We start from the raw sequence: 12746 nt of genomic DNA, 5'->3' as shown, positions 1-12746 counted from the left end.
CCAAAAACAAAATCGTGAGGGAATGGTAAGCCCAAGGCAGACAATATCGTGCTACGGTGGTGGAGCAGGCCTGGGAAGTGATCCGCCCCGGGTCGGGATGTGACAATTGGTATCAGAGCCAATTCCTGGCCAGAAAGTGTGCCGATGAGGACGTCGGGCCCCTAAGGGGGGTGGATTGTAACATCCCACATCGCCCAGGAGAGTGATCCTTAATTGTATATTCCCATCCCTACCTAGCATGAGGCATTTTGGGAGCTCACTGGCTTCGGGTTCCGTAGGAACTCCGAAGTTAAGCGAGAAGGGGGCCAGAGCACTCCCAAGATGGGTGACCTACTGGGAAGTTGCTCGTGAGTTTCCAGAAACAAAACCGTGAGGGTGTGGTCAGGGTCCAAAGCAGACAATATCGTGCTACGGTGGTGGAGCGGGCCTGGGATGTGGTCCGCCCGGGCAGGGATGTCCCACATCGGGGGAGTGATCCTTAATTGTATATTCCCATCCCTACCTAGCACGAGGCCTTTTGGGAGCTCACTGGCTTCGGGTTCCGTAGGAACTCCGAAGTTAAGCGAGAAGGGGGCCAGAGCATTCCTAAGATGGGTGACCTACTGGGAAGTTGCTCGTGAGTTCCCAGAAACAAAACCGTGAGGGCGTGGTCAGGGTCCAAAGCAGACAATATCGTGCTACGGTGGTGGAGCGGGCCTGGGATGTGGTCCGCCCGGGCGGGGATGTGACAATTGGTATCAGAGCCAATTCCTGGCCGGAAGTATGCCGACGAGGACGTCGGGCCCCTAAGGGGAGTGGATTGTAACATCCCACATTGCCTAGGGGAGTGATCCTTAAATGTATATTCTCATCCCTACCTAGCATGAGGCCTTTTGGGAGCTCACTGGCTTCGAGTTCCGTAGGAACTTCGAAGTTAAGCGAGAATGAGGCTAGAGCACTCTCAGGATGGGTGACTCATTGGGAAGTTGTTTGTGAGTTCCCAAAAACAAAACCGTGAGGGAATGGTAAGCCCAAAGCGGACAATATCGTGCTACGGTGGTGGAGTGGGCCCAAGAAGTGATCCGCCCCGGGTCTTGGTCCTAGGTAAATTGTTGTGTTATACATGAAAGTCAAATTATTCAGAGGGCAAAGTGGGGGTTTGCTTCTTTCAACGGATAAGATTGAGATAAGGGAATCTAATCCAACAAACGATTGATAAGTGATGAAATCTAACCTTGTCACAATTTGAACTTTTTAGGTTGAAGGGTTCATAAAAAAAAAATTAAGATAGCACGTCTAAAAATCAACTTAAGAAAAACTAACACACAAAAAAAAAATCATCGCTTAATCAAATTACTACATAAATAAATATATATAGCCCCATATAGAGCCCAAAAGATATAGCCCCTCATTAGAAGAGATTCTTTTATAAAGCCCCAAAGATTCATTGGAGCTTAAAAATTGGTTATATCCACCACTTTTCTAGCCTCATATAGAGTCCCTCAGTGCGGACGCTCAACAATGGCTTGCCTAAGGCCATGTAAGTTGTCTTTTTTGAATTCTTAAATATATTATCATGTCATCTATCATGAACATCTAGACTAAAACAAAAAAAAGATTATATTCATAGTCTTCTATATGCTTTCCTTGAGTTGCAATCTTCTAAACCTAATGATATATTTTGATTCACCCCTTCACCTGTATAAAGATACTTAGAAATTTGAAAAAGAAATAGACAGAGAGGAAGTGAGATAAAATGAATTGCAGAGGAATGATGGTGAAGGCTAGGGTTCATACTTGCTATGTAGAATATAATTACACTTGAAATACGTTTCTTTTTGTTGTTAGGGGTAGTTTTAGTTTGTCTTGATTAAAAAAAATAAAGACGGCAAAGCAGGTTCTTAAATTGCACGGCCCCGCTTAAATGTATATGATCCTTTTTTTTTCAAAATAGAAAAATTGAATTAAAAACAATTCATAAAAGAATATCACACACGGGATTTGAAACAGGAACCTTGGGGGAAAAAGCTTTAAGTGTTTTAAAAAAAACATTGCTTTGTCATTATTTCTACATTTATTAAATATTAAATATCATATCTCTACTAATTAATTAAAATCTCTTTGTCAATCAAAAGATGGTGAAAATACAACTTAGTCTTCTATCACAAAAAAAAATGGTGGGCAATAATGTACTTTCACAGATCCAAATTTTACTGTTTTTTTATTGAAACCTCACCTACATGTGATGTTAAAATACCTTCAATATTATAAAAAAAAAAAAACCGAAAACAAAAACCTCCCACCTCCCCACGGTCTCTCTCTCCCTCTCTCCTTCTCATTTTCTAAAAAAATGTGTAAGCAAATGCTAGTATCTATTAAGTAAAAACAAAAAATTTGGACCCGGCGAAATCAGGTGCTCCCGTCAAAGACGGGTCTGTGAGCATATCCCTCAAAGTGCATGGATTTGTCAAAAAGAAAAAAAACACATGAATTTGTAAGCAATGTGCCCAAAACGATGTTTTAACTTTACCAAGAACCCTAAAAAGACTAATTTGTGCGCTCTAAATTATCTCTATTCTCCAATTGAGAAAGTGAAAGACGCATTAGATGTGTTTAAAATGCCACCACAAAAATATAATGTCTCATTTTTGTTATACATATGGAACATTAACATCGACTACAAAAAAATAAAAATAAACTTTGAGGCACAAATAAATACCCCTCCAAATACCAAGCTTTTGCATCATCTAAAAGTACTATTTTCCTCTTCACAATGGCATCAAAAAGTACTCTTTGCCTCTTCACAATCACCCTCGTCCTCGTCTTTCTTTCTGTTCTCTCCCATGCAACATCGGCAGAAACCCGCAACCAGAAACCTTCGCCGTTCGAGTTCCTTAACCATCTCAAGGGGTGTCACAAGGGTGACAAGGTCCAAGGCATCCAAGACCTAAAAAAGTACCTTGAAAAATTTGGATACTTGAACGGCCATTCCGATAGTGATGACTTCGACGACATCTTGGAGTCGGCGATCAAAACCTACCAAGTCAATTACCACCACAAGGCCACCGGAACCTTAGATGCTAAAACAGTATAAAAAATGATAATGCCACGATGTGGTGTCGCTGATATTATCAATGGTACAACCTCCATGAGATCCGGAAAGAAAAGGCACCCTCACCACCACGGCGGACATGGTTCGCCTCACACAGTTGCTCATTATTCTTTTTTCACCGGAAACCCAAAATGGCCTTCTTCTAAGTACCATCTCACCTATGCTTTTGATCAAAGCACCCCAACTGAGGCCCGGGATGCAGTTGCGCGCGCTTTCGCAACATGGGCAGGCAACACACACTTCTCGTTCAGTCAATCCCAAAACTATAAGAACGCGGATCTGACAATAAGTTTTGGTAAGGGTGATCATGGAGATGGGAACCCATTTGACGGCCGAGGTGGGATCCTTGCTCACGCATTTCCACCGACCAATGGGAGATTCCACTACGATGCCGATGAGGCGTGGGCTGTGGGAGCTGTGGCGGATGCTTATGACTTGGAGACTGTGGCCTTGCATGAAATCAGACATCTGTTGGGGCTACAACATAGCTCTGTTGAAGGAGCTGTCATGTCCCCTGGCGTTCGTAGTGGATTTACCCAAAGTTTGCATGCAGATGATATTCAAGGAATTAAAGCTTTGTATAACACTTGATTTCAGATAATCAAAAGTACTAAAAGATAAATCATTAAAGTTCATCAAAAGTCAGCCGTTCATAATTTTTCTTTCATTATCCAATAATTAAGGTACCTCACCTAGGTCCCGGCCACGCCCTTACGGTTTTGTTTCTGGGAACTCACGCGAGCAGAACTTCCCAGTGGGTCACCCATCCTGGGAATGCTCTGGCCCTTTTCAGACCCATCCTGGGAATGCTCTGGCCTTTTTCTCGCTTAACTTCGGAGTTCCTACAGAACTCGAAACCAGTGGGCTCCCAAAAGGCCTCGTACTAAGTAGAGATGAAAATTTACATATAAGGCTTATATGATCCACTCCCCTGGGCGATGTGGGATCTTACAATCCACCCCCCTTAGGGGCTCGACGTCCTCGTCGGCACACATCTGGCCAATGATTGGCTTTGATACCAAATTGTCACATCCTGGCCCGGGCTCCCACCATATCTCGGGCTCAACTCCACTAGAGCACGATATTGTCCACTTTGGGCCCCGGCCACGCCCTCACGGTTTTGTTTCTGGGAACTCATGCGAGCAGAACTTCCCAGTGGGTCACCCATCCTGGGAATGCTCTGGCCCCTTTCTCGTTTAACTTCGGAGTTCCTACGGAACCCGAAGCCAGTGATCTTCCAAAAGACCTCGTGCTAGGTAGAGATAAGAATATACATATAAGATTTACAGGATCCACTCCCTGAACAATGTGGGATCTTACAAAGGTAGTATCAAACTCAACATTCACCAAATTCGAAATTAAAATTTGTCAGTTACAAGTGTAAGAAATATCCTAAAGTGTAGTAGTAGCAATTTTGAAGTTTAAGTTGAAAGATTATATAAGAGCAGGTTCAATATTTTACTTTATTGTTATTTCCATTTTAATTACTACTCAAACTATGGATGCAAAGTGCGAAGCATGGGATAGATTTTTAACTTTAAGTATGTCGGGAATAAGGCCGAATAAGGCTTAATACAACAAGTATTATAATACATGGAAATTTCTTTTTCAAATATCCAACTGTAAAACATATATGTGCATATGTATGTCCCAATATCACCAATCATAAGTTAGCCAATTGAATTATCAGAAACCAAGAACAAAATATATAGATCAAGCATGCTTATGAGAATTAAACATGGAAACTTGCATAACAACTGACCTGCAGAACCTGAGATCAAAGACGACGCCATTGCAGCTCTACGAATATGTTTAATCTTCTCCTCTTTCTCAAAGCACAAGTACTCCCCGAACAATAGGTATTCGGAACAAATATCAAAAATGAGCCGATCTTTGCAAGAGCAGTGACTAAACATATATATAGCAGTGTTCCAAGTATTCTCCTATTAGAATTTGTATGGAACTCAAACAGCTAAGCCATATCACAATATGAATCAATTAGACTCCTGATACTGAGTCATATCCCATATAGAATTGGTATACCACACTCTCTCATAATTCTATAACAAATAGGATTTACCAAAAGCTTATTAACAGGACTTTTCCAAACAAAGATTTATACAATCCGGCTCTAAATTGTTAGTCTCATACTCATACTCTTACATTCTCCCACTTGAGTATGAAATATGACTAACAGCCTTATAAATCATGGAAGTGATCACTAAGTCCAAGTTAATAAAACGCTCATTATCACATACAACCTTACCTAAGCATTTTAAAGCATGGAACTGATGAGTTTCTTCTGTCCATTACATAATTAACCCAGCAATCACAACATACCCAATCTGCAATTTGTAAACATGTGAACTAAAATTTGCAGTAATGTCAAAACACATTACTCCCACTCATATAAGCCAATCTTGACACAATAAGGCCATGAGCACAGTTGATAACTAAAATTTATCAATACCAACAGTATAATCAATAGTCCCGAAAGTATGCTTCAACAAAATCACAAAATGATTTTCTAGCAAACCAAACTATCTCATATATAAAATTTGTTTTCTAGTACAAGTTAATCCCATATGGAAAAACTAAAAAACCCTTTATTGAAAATAGCTAACAATAAACTACCTGAAAAGATTAAACTCAACCAAAATAAAACTAACTCAGCTTGCAGAACCGCAACTTCAATATCAATGCAGAGCAACGAAATATCAAACAACAACCTTTATGATTCACTCCCACTTGTCAAAAGACTCTAACACCCCCATTCGAACAACATGTCCCTTAAAAACATTATTAGGGAGTGCTTTAGTCAGGGGATCCGCAATCATTAAGTTGGTTGACAAAAACTGAATTTCGATTTCCCCCTTCTTTACCATTTCTCTTACTTTAAGAAACTTCACATCCATCAATCTTGAAGCTGAAGTTCTTTTGTTGTTCTTTGAGAAAAACACTGCTGCAGAATTGTCACAGAACATTCTTAAAGGCCTTTTCACAGAATCAACAATCTTCATTTCAGCAACAAAATTTCTCAGCCAAACTGCTTGTTTCATTCCCTCAAAACATGCTACGAACTCAGCTTCCATTGTAGAAGTTGATACGATTGTCTGTTTGGCACTTTTCCATGAAACAACACCCCCTTTCATCATGAAAATATAACCTCCAGTTGACTTCCTTTCATCAAAATCTCCAGCAAGATCAGAATCAGTATAGCCAACGATCTCTAAACAATCATCTCTACCATACATCAGCATGAATTCTTTTGTTCTCTGCAAATGTCTCAGAACTTTCTTTGCAGCTATCCAATGAGATTCACCTGGATTTGATTGAAATCTTCCCAGCAAACCCACTATGAATGCCAAGTCAGGCCTAGTACATATGTTTGCATACATAAGACTTCCAACCAATGAAGCATATGGCCTCATCCTCATCACTTCAATCTCATGCTCAGATTTAGGACATTGATTTCGAGAGAACTTATCACCTTTGTTTACTGGGACATCAGCCTTATTACAGCTTTCCATATTAAACCTACTAAGGACCCTTTCAATGTAACCCTTCTGAGACAAGCCAAGCAATTTCTTTTGTCTATCCCTCACTATTTCGATTCCAAGCACATAATGAGCTTCTCCCAAATCTTTCATCTCAAAATTTGTGCTCAAAAGTTTCTTGGTTTCCACAAGTAACTGCAAATCTGAGCTTGCAAGCAAAATGTCATCAACATATAGAATTAGAAAGATAAAGTTCGATCCTTTAAACTTAAGATAGATGCAATCATCCATCTTATTTTCAGTAAAGCCATGAGATGTGATTACTTGATCAAACTTAAGAAACCATTGTCTTGAAGCCTGCTTAAGTCCATAGATTGACTTATTAAGCTTGCAGACCATCTTTTCTTTCCCCCTTTCAACAAATCCAAGAGGTTGAATCATGTGAATATCTTCTTGCAAGTCTCCATTCAGGAAAGCAGTTTTTACATCCATCTGGTGTAATTCCAGATCAAAATGTGATGTCAAAGCCATAATTACCCTCATCGAGTCTTTGGAAGAAACTGGTGAGAATGTGTCATTATAGTCTACACCCTCCCTTTGATTGAACCCCTTTGCTACTAAACGTGCCTTATATCTTTCAACTCTGCCAGCAGCATCTCTCTTTGTCTTGTATACCCATTTACACCCAATAGGCTTGATATTGGATGAGGGATTCACCAGTGTCCACACATTATTCTTGGCCATTGATTCTAACTCCTCTTCCATAGCTTTCTGCCATAGGGTGACTTGAGAACTTTGGACAGCTTGTTGATAAGTCACAGGATCATCAATATCCCCAATATCAAATTCAGAGTCTTGGAGATAGACAAAATCTGCAGAAATAGCCGGTTTTAAAATTCTGGTAGATTTCCTTAAGGGTTGTTGACCAGCCAATTGATCTGTGCTTTGAACAATTGATGAGTCTACCAATGTTGGAGAAATATGTATAGATGGATCCAAAAGTTGATCTTGAGCAGCAACTTCGGCAGTTTCAGTTCCATGCATTTCTGTATCTAAATCAGTGATTGATGCAGAAGGTCTTGGTAACACAGAGACATAATTATAATCCATGGAAAATGAGCTATCAACCTGTTGTCCCAATTCTTCAAACTCGAAATTGTCTAGAACCAAATCTGATACATCTTCATCTTCTAGAAAAATTGCATTGTGAGTCTCTTGTATTCTGGTATGTGATTGAGGGCAATAAAATTTAAACCCTTTTGATTTCTCAGGGTAACCAATAAAATAGCATGAACTGGTTCTTGGATCGAGTTTTCTTTCATGAGGGTTGTAGAACCTTGCTTCTGCTTTACACCCCCACACATGAAAATGATTAAAGGTTGGTGTTCTACCAGTCCACAACTCAAATGGTGTCTTTGAAACTGACTTTGTAGGTACCCTGTTTAAGATGTAATTGGCAGTCTTTAAAGCTTCTCCCCAGAGAAAACCAGGTAGCTTGGATCTTGAAATTAAACTTCTAACCATGCCCATCAATGTCCTGTTTCTTCTCTCTGCAACCCCATTCTGTTGAGGTGTTCCTGGAGTGGTATACTGAGCCACAATCCCTTGTTGCTCAAGATAGTAAGCAAAAGGGCCCTTCTGTTGCCCAGCTTCTGTATACCTGCCAAAATATTCCCCTCCCCTATCTGATCTAACAATTTTAATTACTAAGTTCAACTGTTTTTCCACTTCATTTTTAAAGATTTTGAAACATTCAAGGACTGCAGACTTTTCTTTTATCAGGAAGATGTGACTGTGTCTGGAAAAGTCATCAATAAAGCTCACAAAATATGAATTCCCGCAAATAGTTTTAACTGAAAAAGGTCCACAAACATCTGTATGTATGAGTTCAAGTAAAGCTTGGCTTCTCTTAGCATCTAACTTTCTTACATTGGTTGTTTTACCCTTCATGCAATCAATACAATCAGATGCAGTTTTGAAATCAATGACTGGTATAAAATTTAACTTTGAAAGCTGCAAAACTCTTTCTTTTGAAATATGTCCTAACCTTTTATGCCACAACATGTAAGTGTCATCAATATGCATTCTTTTGGTCGTGGTGTTCAAAACATGCATACTGTTATTAACTATTGAACACTGCAATTTCCACAAATTGTCATGCAAAAAAGCTTTTCCAACCAAGGACCCCCTTTTAAAAAATTTTGTGCATTCAACATCCCCAATGAAAACGATGCCTTGCTGGACTAATTTTGATGCAGAAAGTAAGCTTCTCCTCATTAGAGGAACATAAAGGACATTTTCTAATTGTAACACAAAACCAGTCTCAAACTTGAGTTGAACAATGCCAACAGCTTCAACTAACACTTTGGTTCCTTCACCAACAAAGACATTATAAGAATTTGATTGTTTTTGTTGTTTAAAACCTTGTAACGAGTTAGTTATGTGAACGGACGCACCGGTATCAAACCACCAAGAGTTTGCAGGAATTTCAATGAGATTTGACTCTTCACGGACATAAATATCAGTTCTACCTTTTGCCCTAAGCCATTCCTTGAATATTTCACAATCTTTTCTATAGTGGCCTTTTGTTTTACAGTGATGACATCTGATTTTCTCAATATTCTTAGCTTTCTTTTTAAAATTGTTAGATTTAGAGGAATTGGATATTTTAGCAGATAAAGCAGATTTATCAGAGTAATTGGATTTAGAAGTTTTACCAGCATTCGCACTCCCAAAATTGGCATTGAACTCCTTCTTCCCTTTGGATGTTTGTACAAAGTTGACGATATCCACTTCCTTTCCTTTGTCATGCTTCTGTCTATTTTCTTCTTGCACACACTGTGCAATCAATTCATCCACTGTCCAGGTTTTGTCTTGAGTGTTATAAGAAACCTTTAGTTGACTGAACTTCAAAGGCAAGGCTTGCAGAATCGTGAAAACTAGTTGCTTTTCACATATATTCATGTCTAAAGAATTCAACTTCTCAGCTGCATCAGTCATCTTCATGATATGGTCTCTAATTGAGCCTTCTCCCTCAAACTTGTAGGTTGTTAGAAGTGTCATATACTGAGCGATTTCAGCCTTCTAAGACTCTTTAAATTTGTTCTCAATAGCAGTGAGATAGTCTTTTGCCAGATCACACTTCTTTATGCCTCCTCGCACAGTGTCCGTCATACCACTTTCCAATATGGACAGTGCAACTTTATTTGCTCTTGTCCATCTTTCAAATTCCACCTTTTCAGATTTAGTACTCTTATCATTAAGAGCTGCAGGTTGTGGCATGTCAAGTGCTATGTCATACTCATTTAGTGTCAGGAGCAATTCAATTTCTCTTCTCCACTTCCTATAATTGCTTCCACCAGTGAGTATGGGCACAACAGCCAAATTTATGGTTTTGAGTGAAGCTGCAGAATGACAACAATGAAATCAACACATTGAATCCAATAAGATTCCTGATTTCCATCAATCACTTCACCTTAATCCAAATATGAATCAATTTAATCATATATATATTCATAATCTCCCAAGAGAGAACATATATAGAATAAACAATTCACAGGGAATTTCAACACATATTCATGTTCAAGAGAGTGAATCTTAAATATCACTCTTCACATGGATTTAGCAATTTCAATGTTGGTAAAACAACTGCAGTTATTAATTTCTATAGCAACGGAAGCAATTTAAGCATACTGCAATTTCAGTTTATGGAATTACCAACAACAAGATGAGAAATTATATCATCTATATTCAAACATATTCAATTCTTCAGTAAGAATCATAGACGAGAAGGATATTAATCATTCATACCTTTCAAGATTCATATATGAATGCACGAATGAACAAAATCAAGATAGCAAAGATGAAAAGGAAAGATAACAGTACTCCTTTGTCATCGCAATCCTTTGAAGGAAAGAACAAGATAACCGAGAACCCAGAAAACCCAGAAAAGATAACCGAGAAAAATTTCCGAAAACCCAGGAAACATTACTGCTTTGTTAAAGAGGAATAATTCCTTCTTTTTTTTTTTTTTTAATTTATTTTTTTAATGGAAAACGTCGTCGTTTAAGTATCCCCTTAAAAAAAAAACTTAGTTCGAAAAGAAAAAACTTTAAGAATATAGCAGATTAATCTTTTGTTCTTTAACCAAGATTTCTTAATTCAATGGTCAAAATTCTTTGGCTCTGATACCACATGTAAAACATATATGTGCATATGTATGTCCCAATATCACCAATCATAAGTTAGCCAATTGAATTATCAGAAACCAAGAACAAAATATATAGATCAAGCATGCTTATGAGAATTAAACATGGAAACTTGCATAACAACTGACCTGCAGAACCTGAGATCAAAGACGACGCCATTGCAGCTCTACGAATATGTTTAATCTTCTCCTCTTTCTCAAAGCACAAGTACTCCCCGAACAATAGGTATTCGGAACAAATATCAAAAATGAGCCGATCTTTGCAAGAGCAGTGACTAAACATATATATAGCAGTGTTCCAAGTATTCTCCTATTAGAATTTGTATGGAACTCAAACAGCTAAGCCATATCACAATATGAATCAATTAGACTCCTGATACTGAGTCATATCCCATATAGAATTGGTATACCACACTCTCTCATAATTCTATAACAAATAGGATTTACCAAAAGCTTATTAACAGGACTTTTCCAAACAAAGATTTATACAATCCGGCTCTAAATTGTTAGTCTCATACTCATACTCTTACACCAACTACTACCGGGCTTATATTCCTAACATACTAAAAAATCTCTTGAAGAAAGGCAATAAATTATTAGAGTAAAAGAGGTGAGAAATCCCACTCAAACTAGGGTTTATAATCCCAATTCCCCACTCGAAGTCCCACTCCAATCTACTTCAATTCCCATTGAAATATCTGTAAGTTGAGCGGTAACTTTATCATGGGCAAGAACGAAGTCTTCTCACCAAAGGCAATCACCAATCGAAATAAAGCCAAGGGACTCCAGACGCTGCGATGGTACTGCCCCGATGTGCCAAAAACCATACACTTGTTAATATTTAGTGCAAAGCGTAAGGTTGAGGAGACGTTGAATGTTTGGCTTATTACGTATAATAGGAGAGAGTTTTCAATGTGCCCATAACACAAACATATGTCAGATGCCATTGTCATTATATAAGTGGATAAACGTTTGAAGAAAAAAAAGCTTCCTTCAATGCCCCATGCTCTGGACACATTGAAAAATCTTTCCTATAGTAGTGACCGAAGTTCTAATTTTGATACGCGTTTTAAGGAGAGGATGAAGAAGAAGAGGACTAGAGAAGGAGAAGCAGGAGAGGGAGATTAAGAGGCGGATTGAGAGGGTTGCTCAGTTGTTGATTCCATTGAATTTGATACAACAGTTGTTTCACGGAATCGATCATCTGCATGCATTTCCTATTTGTAACTAGGATGACTAGACTTCAAAACAAACTATAGTAACATATTTGAAATGCGGTACAAGAGAGTTGGAAGACTCTTCTTCTGGTTTCGTGCTGCATTTATGCATTCAGTTTCAACCGGCTTCCTGAACTCGATTGTCGTTGTTGGCATACGATGACATACTGATATAAAGTAGTCCTTTGTAACTTTTCTGTAGCTACATATTCTATATGGATCAGCTCATCAGCTTATATGGGAATGAATGAGTAAGGATTTGGAAAATGATGTAATAATTCTTTAGTCTTTGATCTTAAATGGCATTAAGTTTCCTACATCTTTTCTAAATTAAGATCGTGAAAGTAAATCGATGTCTGATCTTTTATCAAGCGTGCCAACGTTCATCAGTTGGCTGCTGAGTGATATGATGCCACTTGGCATCATATTATTGTGACATGTATATCATTGGGTGATTAGAAAAAGAGAGAATTTTAATGAAAAAATTCCGATATTGTTTACTTTAACGAAAAATCACATTTTTACACTAAAAAGTTAATTTGTTACTATTTATTTTATTTTTTGTTTTATCCTTATCATTAAAACTCAAAGTTTTCCAAATTATTGTCTTGCCAAATGAGAATAGCCCACCTGTCTTCTCTAAAACTACTCCAAACATCGGTTATCTTTGTAACCAAACATCAATCATCTTCCTCACCATCAAGCGTAGTTTTCTCCTTGCACCCCAACAGCAA

The 12746-nt window shown here is 38.4% G+C and overlaps 1 pseudogene; it reads left to right on the top strand.

Annotated features, from left to right (window-relative positions):
* The first annotated feature begins 2752 nt into the window (after nucleotides 1-2752).
* Nucleotides 2753-3727, top strand: LOC103429128 (metalloendoproteinase 3-MMP-like; annotated as a pseudogene).
* Nucleotides 3728-12746: the final 9019 nt, after the last annotated feature.

Source organism: Malus domestica, chromosome 09 (genome assembly GCF_042453785.1).
Source record: "Malus domestica chromosome 09, GDT2T_hap1".
NCBI classification, from domain to species: Eukaryota; Viridiplantae; Streptophyta; class Magnoliopsida; order Rosales; family Rosaceae; genus Malus; species Malus domestica.
The sequence above is the reverse complement of the archived record's forward strand: the minus strand, read 5'-3'. Positions and strand labels throughout refer to the sequence as shown.